Source organism: Leiobunum rupestre, chromosome 2 (genome assembly GCF_980474605.1).
Source record: "Leiobunum rupestre chromosome 2, qqLeiRupe1.1.hap1, whole genome shotgun sequence".
NCBI classification, from domain to species: Eukaryota; Metazoa; Arthropoda; class Arachnida; order Opiliones; family Sclerosomatidae; genus Leiobunum; species Leiobunum rupestre.
Genome location: NC_143385.1, coordinates 72210835 through 72224541, shown reverse-complemented (window position 1 = coordinate 72224541; position 13707 = coordinate 72210835).

The following is a 13707-nucleotide window of genomic DNA, read 5'->3' as shown; positions in this document are numbered from 1 at the left end:
AGTTATACAAAATTTCAACTTTTAAAAAACCATAAATTAAATTAGACTTTCGCGGGTTTGATCATTTTTGTTATTTCGGATTGTAAACTGATGGCGCCATCTATAGTAACAAGTAGATTATTAAAAATGTACACACAATGGCGGTACCCCTGTAAAAGGGTCTTCTCTCTTCTTATATGCGTATTGGTGTATTGTATACCATTTGTTTTATAATTTTCTCGATTTTGCTGTGTCATTCCACATTTACTGTATTTTTCGGTGGTTCGTGTATATGAATATTCTTGTATTTCTTCCGACAAAAGGTATAATAGTCTTCTTAAAGCTGTAGGAACAGGATGCGAGGAAAGTGGTCGGGGGCTCGTTGGAATTTGAGTGAAAGAGTTGGTTTTTCCCCATTACTAAGTGCAACATTCTTACCCCTAGAGTGTGACTGAAGGGCGCCAAAGGGGAGACCAAACCCCAAGAGAAGGTGGCCAAAGGGGAGACAAAACCCCAAGAGAAGGTCGCCAAAGGGGAGACAAAACCCCAAGAGAAGGTCGCCAAAGGGGAGACAAAACCCCAAGAGAAGGTCGCCAAAGGGGAGACAAAACCCCAAGAGAAGGGCCCCAAAGGGGAGACAAAACCCCAAGAGAAGGTTGCCAAAGGGGAGACAAAACCCCAAGAGAAGGTCGCCAAAGGGGAGACAAAACCCCAAGAGAAGGTCGCCAAAGGGGAGACAAAACCCCAAGAGAAGGTCGCCAAAGGGGAGACAAAACCCCAAGAGAAGGTCGCCAAAGGGGAGACAAAACCCCAAGAGAAGGTCGCCAAAGGGGAGACAAAACCCCAAGAGAAGGTCGCCAAAGGGGAGACAAAACCCCAAGAGAAGGTCGCCAAAGGGGAGACAAAACCCCAAGAGAAGGTCGCCAAAGGGGAGACAAAACCCCAAGAGAAGGTCGCCAAAGGGGAGACAAAACCCCAAGAGAAGGTCGCCAAAGGGGAGACAAAACCCCAAGAGAAGGTCGCCAAAGGGGAGACAAAACCCCAAGAGAAGGTCGCCAAAGGGGAGACAAAACCCCAAGAGAAGGTCGCCAAAGGGGAGACAAAACCCCAAGAGAAGGTCGCCAAAGGGGAGACAAAACCCCAAGAGAAGGTTGCCAAAGGGGAGACAAAACCCCAAGAGAAGGTCGCCAAAGGGGAGACAAAACCCCAAGAGAAGGTCGCCAAAGGGGAGACAAAACCCCAAGAGAAGGTCGCCAAAGGGGAGACAAAACCCCAAGAGAAGGTCGCCAAAGGGGAGACAAAACCCCAAGAGAAGGTCGCCAAAGGGGAGACAAAACCCCAAGAGAAGGTCGCCAAAGGGGAGACAAAACCCCAAGAGAAGGTCGCCAAAGGGGAGACAAAACCCCAAGAGAAGGTCGCCAAAGGGGAGACAAAACCCCAAGAGAAGGTCGCCAAAGGGGAGACAAAACCCCAAGAGAAGGTCGCCAAAGGGGAGACAAAACCCCAAGAGAAGGTCGCCAAAGGGGAGACAAAACCCCAAGAGAAGGTTGCCAAAGGGGAGACAAAACCCCAAGAGAAGGTCGCCAAAGGGGAGACAAAACCCCAAGAGAAGGTTGCCAAAGGGGAGACAAAACCCCAAGAGAAGGTCGCCAAAGGGGAGACAAAACCCCAAGAGAAGGTCGCCAAAGGGGAGACAAAACCCCAAGAGAAGGTCGCCAAAGGGGAGACAAAACCCCAAGAGAAGGTCGCCAAAGGGGAGACAAAACCCCAAGAGAAGGTCGCCAAAGGGGAGACAAAACCCCAAGAGAAGGTCGCCAAAGGGGAGACAAAACCCCAAGAGAAGGTCGCCAAAGGGGAGACAAAACCCCAAGAGAAGGTCGCCAAAGGGGAGACAAAACCCCAAGAGAAGGTCGCCAAAGGGGAGACAAAACCCCAAGAGAAGGTCGCCAAAGGGGAGACAAAGCCCCAAGAGAAGGTCGCGAAAGGGGAGACAAAACCCCAAGAGAAGGTCGCCAAAGGGGAGACAAAACCCCAAGAGAAGGTCGCCAAAGGGGAGACAAAACCCCAAGAGAAGGTCGCCAAAGGGGAGACAAAACCCCAAGAGAAGGTCGCCAAAGGGGAGACAAAACCCCAAGAGAAGGTCGCCAAAGGGGAGACAAAGCCCCAAGAGAAGGTCGCCAAAGGGGAGACAAAACCCCAAGAGAAGGTCGCCAAAGGGGAGACAAAACCCCAAGAGAAGGTCGCCAAAGGGGAGACAAAACCCCAAGAGAAGGTCGCCAAAGGGGAGACAAAGCCCCAAGAGAAGGGCCCCAAAGGGGAGACAAAACCCCAAGAGAAGGTCGCCAAAGGGGAGACAAAACCCCAAGAGAAGGTCGCCAAAGGGGAGACAAAACCCCAAGAGAAGGTCGCCAAAGGGGAGACAAAACCCCAAGAGAAGGTCGCCAAAGGGGAGACAAAACCCCAAGAGAAGGTCGCCAAAGGGGAGACAAAACCCCAAGAGAAGGTCGCCAAAGGGGAGACAAAACCCCAAGAGAAGGTCGCCAAAGGGGAGACAAAACCCCAAGAGAAGGTCGCCAAAGGGGAGACAAAACCCCAAGAGAAGGTCGCCAAAGGGGAGACAAAACCCCAAGAGAAGGTCGCCAAATGGGGAGACAATTCCCAAGAGAAGGTCGCCAAAGGGGAGACAAAACCCCAAGAGAAGGTCGCCAAAGGGGAGACAAAACCCCAAGAGAAGGTCGCCAAAGGGGAGACAAAACCCCAAGAGAAGGTCGCCAAAGGGGAGACAAAACCCCAAGAGAAGGTCGCCAAAGGGGAGACAAAACCCCAAGAGAAGGTCGCCAAAGGGGAGACAAAACCCCAAGAGAAGGTCGCCAAAGGGGAGACAAAACCCCAAGAGAAGGTCGCCAAAGGGGAGACAAAACCCCAAGAGAAGGGCCCCAAAGGGGAGACAAAACCCCAAGAGAAGGTCGCCAAAGGGGAGACAAAACCCCAAGAGAAGGTCGCCAAAGGGGAGACAAAGCCCCAAGAGAAGGGCCCCAAAGGGGAGACAAAACCCCAAGAGAAGGTCGCCAAAGGGGAGACAAAACCCCAAGAGAAGGTCGCCAAAGGGGAGACAAAACCCCAAGAGAAGGTCGCCAAAGGGGAGACAAAACCCCAAGAGAAGGTCGCCAAAGGGGAGACAAAACCCCAAGAGAAGGTCGCCAAAGGGGAGACAAAACCCCAAGAGAAGGTCGCCAAAGGGGAGACAAAACCCCAAGAGAAGGTCGCCAAAGGGGAGACAAAACCCCAAGAGAAGGTCGCCAAAGGGGAGACAAAACCCCAAGAGAAGGGCCCCAAAGGGGAGACAAAACCCCAAGAGAAGGTCGCCAAAGGGGAGACAAAACCCCAAGAGAAAGTCGCCAAAGGGGAGACAAAACCCCAAGAGAAGGTCGCCAAAGGGGAGACAAAACCCCAAGAGAAGGTCGCCAAAGGGGAGACAAAACCCCAAGAGAAGGTCGCCAAAGGGGAGACAAAACCCCAAGAGAAGGTCGCCAAAGGGGAGACAAAACCCCAAGAGAAGGTCGCCAAAGGGGAGACAAAACCCCAAGAGAAGGTCGCCAAAGGGGAGACAAAACCCCAAGAGAAGGTCGCCAAAGGGGAGACAAAACCCCAAGAGAAGGTCGCCAAAGGGGAGACAAAACCCCAAGAGAAGGTCGCCAAAGGGGAGACAAAACCCCAAGAGAAGGTCGCCAAAGGGGAGACAAAACCCCAAGAGAAGGTCGCCAAAGGGGAGACAAAACCCCAAGAGAAGGTCGCCAAAGGGGAGACAAAACCCCAAGAGAAGGTCGCCAAAGGGGAGACAAAACCCCAAGAGAAGGTCGCCAAAGGGGAGACAAAACCCCAAGAGAAGGTCGCCAAAGGGGAGACAAAACCCCAAGAGAAGGTCGCCAAAGGGGAGACAAAACCCCAAGAGAAGGTCGCCAAAGGGGAGACAAAACCCCAAGAGAAGGTCGCCAAAGGGGAGACAAAACCCCAAGAGAAGGTCGCCAAAGGGGAGACAAAACCCCAAGAGAAGGTCGCCAAAGGGGAGACAAAACCCCAAGAGAAGGTCGCCAAAGGGGAGACAAAACCCCAAGAGAAGGTCGCCAAAGGGGAGACAAAACCCCAAGAGAAGGGCCCCAAAGGGGAGACAAAACCCCAAGAGAAGGTCGCCAAAGGGGAGACAAAACCCCAAGAGAAGGTCGCCAAAGGGGAGACAAAGCCCCAAGAGAAGGGCCCCAAAGGGGAGACAAAACCCCAAGAGAAGGTCGCCAAAGGGGAGACAAAACCCCAAGAGAAGGTCGCCAAAGGGGAGACAAAACCCCAAGAGAAGGTCGCCAAAGGGGAGACAAAACCCCAAGAGAAGGTCGCCAAAGGGGAGACAAAACCCCAAGAGAAGGTCGCCAAAGGGGAGACAAAACCCCAAGAGAAGGTCGCCAAAGGGGAGACAAAACCCCAAGAGAAGGTCGCCAAAGGGGAGACAAAACCCCAAGAGAAGGTCGCCAAAGGGGAGACAAAACCCCAAGAGAAGGTCGCCAAAGGGGAGACAAAACCCCAAGAGAAGGTCGCCAAAGGGGAGACAAAACCCCAAGAGAAGGTCGCCAAAGGGGAGACAAAACCCCAAGAGAAGGTCGCCAAAGGGGAGACAAAACCCCAAGAGAAGGTCGCCAAAGGGGAGACAAAACCCCAAGAGAAGGGCCCCAAAGGGGAGACAAAACCCCAAGAGAAGGTCGCCAAAGGGGAGACAAAACCCCAAGAGAAGGTCGCCAAAGGGGAGACAAAGACCCAAGAGAAGGGCCCCAAAGGGGAGACAAAACCCCAAGAGAAGGTCGCCAAAGGGGAGACAAAACCCCAAGAGAAGGTCGCCAAAGGGGAGACAAAACCCCAAGAGAAGGTCGCCAAAGGGGAGACAAAACCCCAAGAGAAGGTCGCCAAAGGGGAGACAAAACCCCAAGAGAAGGTCGCCAAAGGGGAGACAAAACCCCAAGAGAAGGTCGCCAAAGGGGAGACAAAACCCCAAGAGAAGGTCGCCAAAGGGGAGACAAAACCCCAAGAGAAGGTCGCCAAAGGGGAGACAAAACCCCAAGAGAAGGTCGCCAAAGGGGAGACAAAACCCCAAGAGAAGGTCGCCAAAGGGGAGACAAAACCCCAAGAGAAGGTCGCCAAAGGGGAGACAAAACCCCAAGAGAAGGTCGCCAAAGGGGAGACAAAACCCCAAGAGAAGGTCGCCAAAGGGGAGACAAAACCCCAAGAGAAGGTCGCCAAAGGGGAGACAAAACCCCAAGAGAAGGGCCCCAAAGGGGAGACAAAACCCCAAGAGAAGGTCGCCAAAGGGGAGACAAAACCCCAAGAGAAGGTCGCCAAAGGGGAGACAAAGCCCCAAGAGAAGGGCCCCAAAGGGGAGACAAAACCCCAAGAGAAGGTCGCCAAAGGGGAGACAAAACCCCAAGAGAAGGTCGCCAAAGGGGAGACAAAACCCCAAGAGAAGGTCGCCAAAGGGGAGACAAAACCCCAAGAGAAGGTCGCCAAAGGGGAGACAAAACCCCAAGAGAAGGGCCCCAAAGGGGAGACAAAACCCCAAGAGAAGGTCGCCAAAGGGGAGACAAAACCCCAAGAGAAGGTCGCCAAAGGGGAGACAAAGCCCCAAGAGAAGGGCCCCAAAGGGGAGACAAAACCCCAAGAGAAGGTCGCCAAAGGGGAGACAAAACCCCAAGAGAAGGTCGCCAAAGGGGAGACAAAACCCCAAGAGAAGGTCGCCAAAGGGGAGACAAAACCCCAAGAGAAGGTCGCCAAAGGGGAGACAAAACCCCAAGAGAAGGTCGCCAAAGGGGAGACAAAACCCCAAGAGAAGGTCGCCAAAGGGGAGACAAAACCCCAAGAGAAGGTCGCCAAAGGGGAGACAAAACCCCAAGAGAAGGTCGCCAAAGGGGAGACAAAACCCCAAGAGAAGGTCGCCAAAGGGGAGACAAAACCCCAAGAGAAGGTCGCCAAAGGGGAGACAAAACCCCAAGAGAAGGGCCCCAAAGGGGAGACAAAACCCCAAGAGAAGGTCGCCAAAGGGGAGACAAAACCCCAAGAGAAGGTCGCCAAAGGGGAGACAAAGCCCCAAGAGAAGGGCCCCAAAGGGGAGACAAAACCCCAAGAGAAGGTCGCCAAAGGGGAGACAAAACCCCAAGAGAAGGTCGCCAAAGGGGAGACAAAACCCCAAGAGAAGGTCGCCAAAGGGGAGACAAAACCCCAAGAGAAGGTCGCCAAAGGGGAGACAAAACCCCAAGAGAAGGTCGCCAAAGGGGAGACAAAACCCCAAGAGAAGGTCGCCAAAGGGGAGACAAAACCCCAAGAGAAGGTCGCCAAAGGGGAGACAAAACCCCAAGAGAAGGTCGCCAAAGGGGAGACAAAACCCCAAGAGAAGGTCGCCAAAGGGGAGACAAAACCCCAAGAGAAGGTCGCCAAAGGGGAGACAAAACCCCAAGAGAAGGGCCCCAAAGGGGAGACAAAACCCCAAGAGAAGGTCGCCAAAGGGGAGACAAAACCCCAAGAGAAGGTCGCCAAAGGGGAGACAAAGCCCCAAGAGAAGGGCCCCAAAGGGGAGACAAAACCCCAAGAGAAGGTCGCCAAAGGGGAGACAAAACCCCAAGAGAAGGTCGCCAAAGGGGAGACAAAACCCCAAGAGAAGGTCGCCAAAGGGGAGACAAAACCCCAAGAGAAGGTCGCCAAAGGGGAGACAAAACCCCAAGAGAAGGTCGCCAAAGGGGAGACAAAACCCCAAGAGAAGGTCGCCAAAGGGGAGACAAAACCCCAAGAGAAGGTCGCCAAAGGGGAGACAAAACCCCAAGAGAAGGTCGCCAAAGGGGAGACAAAACCCCAAGAGAAGGTCGCCAAAGGGGAGACAAAACCCCAAGAGAAGGGCCCCAAAGGGGAGACAAAACCCCAAGAGAAGGTCGCCAAAGGGGAGACAAAACCCCAAGAGAAGGTCGCCAAAGGGGAGACAAAGCCCCAAGAGAAGGGCCCCAAAGGGGAGACAAAACCCCAAGAGAAGGTCGCCAAAGGGGAGACAAAACCCCAAGAGAAGGTCGCCAAAGGGGAGACAAAACCCCAAGAGAAGGTCGCCAAAGGGGAGACAAAACCCCAAGAGAAGGTCGCCAAAGGGGAGACAAAACCCCAAGAGAAGGTCGCCAAAGGGGAGACAAAACCCCAAGAGAAGGGCCCCAAAGGGGAGACAAAACCCCAAGAGAAGGTCGCCAAAGGGGAGACAAAACCCCAAGAGAAGGTCGCCAAAGGGGAGACAAAGCCCCAAGAGAAGGGCCCCAAAGGGGAGACAAAACCCCAAGAGAAGGTCGCCAAAGGGGAGACAAAACCCCAAGAGAAGGTCGCCAAAGGGGAGACAAAACCCCAAGAGAAGGTCGCCAAAGGGGAGACAAAACCCCAAGAGAAGGTCGCCAAAGGGGAGACAAAACCCCAAGAGAAGGTCGCCAAAGGGGAGACAAAACCCCAAGAGAAGGTCGCCAAAGGGGAGACAAAGCCATAAGAAAAAGAAGCGAGTCATTGGGAGCTTTCCTCGGTCCCTCGAAAAGAAAGGCTAGGACCTCAGCGTTGCCAGACGTACGATAATTATCGCACAGTGCGATAATTTAATCAAAATTTTTAGGGCGTACTATAATTTTCATGGCGTACGATATCGTACCTTTACTTCGATAATTCTGCCTCAACGTACTATAATGTACGATAATCTTTAGATTTTTATAAAAACCTACGAACGATTTATATTTTATTATTAATTTATATAACTTTTCTACTTAAAAATGAATGATATACATTTTCTGTACGCGTAGTCCAGAGTGTGAGTTTATGACTCCTAGCTATTACCGCATTTTTTAAAACATTTTTAAACATATTAAGTTCAGTTAATAATGATAATAGACATTTTGTTTATTTCCCTGAAATAAAACTCCTGTAGTGCTTTAAAAAATCATCTAAATTCAACGCATTTATGTATGAATTAAAATTTATCGCCAAAAAGAAATGTACGATAATTTTCCAGGAAAATCGATAATTTTTTGGCCTCGATACGATAATTTCAGATTTTCGATCTGGCAACGCAGGGCTAGGTAGAATTGGTTTGAAAGCCCATTGTGCGGGTATAGGCATCGTGCGCCTCTTAATTTTTTTTCTATCTTGAAAATTTGTAACTGTGCTGTTAGTTATTAAACTTGTGTTATGTTTTTAAATTGTAGAGTAAAGTTCCTAAGTAAATCAATTACGTGCCAGTTCCTAGTTATTATTTAAGTGCAGTTAAAATTCGATGTTTCAGTCCGACGGATTTTAACTTAAGTTTAGCTCTCCCAATAGTTCTTTTTTTAAAATAACCTTGGCCATCTTGTTGAAATGTTGCCTCCCCGCTTCATCTGTGGATCCGTTTTCTCCCCCACTAAAGAGCTTATGAACTCATTCTTAGGCATTGGCTGAACTATTCCAGGGCAACATTTCAACAAGTTGGGCAAGCGTGAAGACATTTTATAAAATCAACTATTAAAGCTACGTCGGGCCAAAGTAAAAGTAGCATTATTTTGACAGCGGCTGACTGGAGAGCAAATCCCTTGACATACTTCGGCAGCGCCACCCTAGGATGGTTTCGCACGTGGACTTTAAACATCAAAATCTTTATCGACTCGAGCACGTGCTCTCTATCTTCAATAACTGTAGCTAGTGACGTAGAAAACAATTACACGTGACCTCCCGAATTTTATGTTAATTATTATTAACAAACGTAAGCTTCTAAGCGTTTCAAATGACCTTGAAATCTCACGTTTTTAAAGTACGGCCGTCTTTATTTAGTTGGGGCACTAGCATCGATACGAGCTCTTGGAGTTGGCCGCAAAGCGACTGTGGTGGGGTTTTTAAAATCAGAGCGTATTCTCGTCTCCTTAGGGATATACTGTCTATATCCCAGCACTACCTAGGTAATTAATCCCCCCGTGCATGTTCGGAAAAAGATAATATTTTCTGGTCTTTCGAATTCCCGCTGGGTGCGCATGTGCATCGAATCCACTGCTCAGACCTTGTCTATAGCATAGTTCTTGGATATTAAATCCCTTAGTTCCATCGAGAAAAATACACGGCCGGTAGTGGCTGCATCCATAGACCAAGTAAGGGTATACTTGGTCTATGCTGCATCTAATTTTTAAGTATTTTTTTTAAATCTCAATATTTATATTACCTTATTTTAAAATCGAAATAAAAGTTAACCTATATCTATTGTTTAAAGTTGTATATTTTGGCAATTTTTACAAGTAAAACTTTTCAAAATTTTAACCAAGTCTTAACAAAATCCTTATTTTTAACGTAATTTTAAATAGTTAATAGTTTTATTTGCGAAAATTGCGAAATAGATATAGGTTAACTAGTATTTAGATTTTAAAATAAAATTGTATAACAACTATTATTTTTTAATTTGTTGATTTGGCGGCCGAGAAGTGAATAGCAATAAAAAGACGATGTTTCGAAGCGTGCAGGCTCTTACTCGCATCCGGTTAGATACTATAAATTTGAGCCTTACTCAAGCAATATAGCGCGATGCAGAGGGAGTCCTCACCCCATCTGGTGGCAGAAAACGTTATTAAACATTCACAAGGTTTCCCCTTACAGAGATGAGTTTATGATAAAAATTGGAGAAATGAGAGTGAGTCAGTGACGCTGTGAAAGTTTAAGACAGTGCCCAGTGCCGCTCGTCCCAAATTTGGGCCGAACAGCCAAATATTCGTTGCGAAATAAATGAACAAGTCGGGTCCAAAATAGAATCACCCCCAAAAAAGTCAATTTAAGTCATACAAGAATGTGTTTATCGGGATAATGATTATGTTGAGACTATTTTTAGCGTCGGTTCCAATTTCTATAAGCTCCTTCCCCCTGAATCAGAATCAAATCAGCGCGGTATTAGATTGGTTCCTTACACCTAGGAGCAACAAACACAAGGAGAACGCAGCTAGCCTTTAAACTCGCTAACGAAGGGTTGTGTACGAATTTCATTGGACGAGCGTCACGAGCCTTTACGATGAGCGTTTTACGGGCGGGGGGAAGACAATTTCCAAATTTTCCCCCTTCCGACGGCAGCAAGCGCTAGAGCGTCTAGCCAATGAAAAATGTACGCAAGAAAATCCACGACTTTTGACGGGTTGCGTTCTCCTTGTGTGTGGTGTTGTGTTTGTTGCTCCTAGCTTACATGTTCTTGAGATAATGATGTTGTTATAGGGTATAGTTTAACCATAAGTAACATAATAACAATAAGTATGACAATTAACGAGATTTACAACCAAACTGATTTTCATAGTTATTGCGTAATCAATATGTTTTCTCAGCACAGAGCCCTCTAGTGTCGAAAATACGCGAGACTTCCGCTAAGCCGAAATATCTGGTTTCCGATAGATAGGCGAAAAATTAGGCTAAAATGATAAAATTTAAAAAAGTTTTTCTCGGCGCCACGAGCTCATGTTTTTTTATCACGCGTGATTCGCACGCGGGCTTCAAAACAAAACCAAAGCCCCTCGCGACTCCAGAACGTGCTCTCCGATATTAGGCTTAAATTTTTATCAAAAATTAGTCATCCAAAACGGTAAGTCGCGAGTCCAAGTCACAACTTGAAGAGAGTATCAGTGCCGAAAAAAGGTTCGGTTAGAAAATTATCATTAAAGCAATAAAAAGTGTCATACTTATTGTTATTATGTTACTTATGGTTTAACTGTTATTTGGTTAAACGTTGCAAAAAACGGAAACGGTATTTTCAACAACGACTTGAGCGGAGCGAGCGTCAAATGCACTGGTTTATTAGGTTTATGTTAATTGGAGGTATACGCAATCAGAGGAGTGAAACCCCCCCCCCATACACCAGTGGCGTAGCTAGCATGGGTGGCATCCGGTGCGGATATCATGGTGTGCTACTTACTAGTCAAAACGTCTAAAAAAGTTATTTCGAATTTCTCTAATTTGTGTAAGTTTTTATGTTTTTAACGGTCGGGTGTCACCCCCAAACGGCAACCCCACCGCCCCCTAGCTACGCCACTGTCAAAGATTTTTCTCAAGTCGCTTATCTGGCGTCAGACGGCAGTGTTGCCAATGTTCAAGACTCGAAAATCCCACAGCTCCCGGCCAAAAAACCACCCAATAGCCACAACCAAAACTCCGCGGAAAATAGGCACAACGTTTTGAGACCAATCATAGATGGCGAAATAATATTTTTTTTATATAGATTTTACTTTAAAATATTTTTCATTGAATATTATTTTCGAGGGCTGCAATTGAAAATGCCGAGGTTGTTATTTAAAGTCGGAAAAGTTCAATTGACCTTCGAAAATTCCTTTGAATTTGTAATAAAATCCCTTTATCTCATTTCTCAAAAATAGCCCTAAAAAATCCCACGATATGGGATTTTCCCACGATTTGGCAACACTGTCAGACGGACGGACAACAAAATTTCCTATTAACTTCCCACTGTGAGAGCTACGCTCAATAGTTCTTTTTATAAACTAACGTGGCCTTATTGTTGAAATGTTGCTCTTACGTCACAGTCTCTTACTTTGACAAGCCTACGAGCGCGCGCTACGCGCGTGCAAATCGCTCTTGCGAGGAATACACAAATAAAGCTGGGTCTTGTGACGTAAGTGCAACATTTTAACAAGTTGGGCAAGACCACTTTTTATTTTATAAAATCAACTATTGATTAAAGATGGCTAGGAGCAGGAACCCGTACCTCCACTTTGGAATGCTTATCCGGGCGTATTGCGTATGGTAAGATCACTCTGACGGCTTTGGCCCCGCCTACGAGATAAAAAATGCCCTTTGCGCGCGCTCCCCTCTCACGTTGTTGTTTGTTAAGTTAACATAGTGACGTCAATAAAACCGTCAGCCACATCGAGACGAAAATCTGCCGCGATAAGCATTCCAAGTAGAGGTATGGATTCCGATTTGAAGAAAATTTTCCGCATTTACTTTTTCATATACTCCTTGTGCTATTGAGAAGGTTAACATGGAAACGAAATGGCGTGATCGCGATGCACGAGCTAAACTATATATTGTTAAAGTTAGAACTCCGTTTCACCTAGGAGCAACAAACACAAGGAGAACGCAGCTAGCCTTTAAACACGCTAACGAAGGGTTGTGTACGAATTTCATTCGACGAGCGTCACGAGCCTTTACGCCGAATTTTCCCCTTCCGACGGCAGCAGGCGCTAAAGCGTCTAGCCAATGAAAAACGTACGCAAGAAAATCCACGACTTTTGACCGGTTGCGTTCTCCTTGTGTGGGGTGTTGTGTTTGTTGCTCCTAGGTTTCACTAGCTACCGTTTTCTATCTGTAAAGTTGATGTGACGGAATTTACGTCATATCTCGTGAATAAGGTTTCATGAAAGAAAATGCTTCTATGGCACACTTATGAGTAGTTATGTTTCATATGTTAATACGCGACCAAAACACTGCGATTTCATTCCCGGTAGCAGGGCCCTGTGCAAAATAGAATTTGGGGCCCCGTTAAAAATTTCAGACATTATACTTTTTGACTTGAATTAATAATATTAAGGCAGAAGAAAACCTAGGCCTTTAAAGGGTTTTCAATCGAGTTCTTCGGTTTCCCCTTTCCCTAAAAACTTGTAGAGGTTAACGGTAATAGTAAGTTTAGCGAGCTGTTGGCTCGCGTGGCATGAAGGGCTTGCCACACCCCTCCTACGTATTGTAACCCGGCCACCTGTTTAAATGCAATATAAGTCGCTAGATGACTTGGGTCTTTGGGTGGTGCCTTGTGTTAAATTAAATATTTTATTTAAATTATAAAATAGTTGCGCTAATAAATAGTTAAACTTTATTTTAAAAATTAATTCCGACGGTTTTAAAAAAAATAAAAAATTTTATCGGGAAATTTTTCGTATTTTTCCGGAAAAAATAAAAAAAGGTTTCATTCCATGATTAGTCTAATATATTGTTTGCAAATTTAAATAAAGCGGAATTTTTGCCTCATTATTTCGAATCTAAAGGTAAAACTAAACCTCTAGACTAGTTTAAACTAATTAACAATGTAACACTATTAATGTTTTGTAGTATGTTTACTCATAATAGACATTTTATATCGTTAACCGGTAATTGGAAAAATTAGGCGATTTTCAATAGATCCAGGTACTTGCTCATTTAAAACGTTCCCTAAGCCTTTGCTAGGAGTAATGGGAGTAATAGTAGAACACAAACTCACGCTCGCCGCCATTTTTAATATTACCGGATTTTCGTTGTTGCCAGGCAAATGTTTTGAAACGGATGTGGCTCAAAACTTTAAAATGGCGTGCTAAAAATTTTGGCCCCATTCTCTCATTCGTGTATTATGTGTGGCCGTGGATATATATTGGTTGTGATACCGGCGTTGCAGGTTGCTGTGAATAGCTCAAACAAACTTAACACATTAGAAGGATTGTGTGTATTCTGACCGTTATTATTAATATTATCTGAACCGAGTTAATAATTACAATATCAGATATGGGATTATCTGAATTTACAAAAGAACTATTTGGCTAATTACGAATTAAATATTTTAACACCGCTTTAATAATTTGATAAAATTTCAAATTAAATTCTTAATTTTTATTAATTCTAATTCAATTCTTAATTTTATTTTAAAACTAATGGCATTCTTAATTTTAATTTAAAGCTAGTTGAATTCTTAATTTTAGTTTTAAA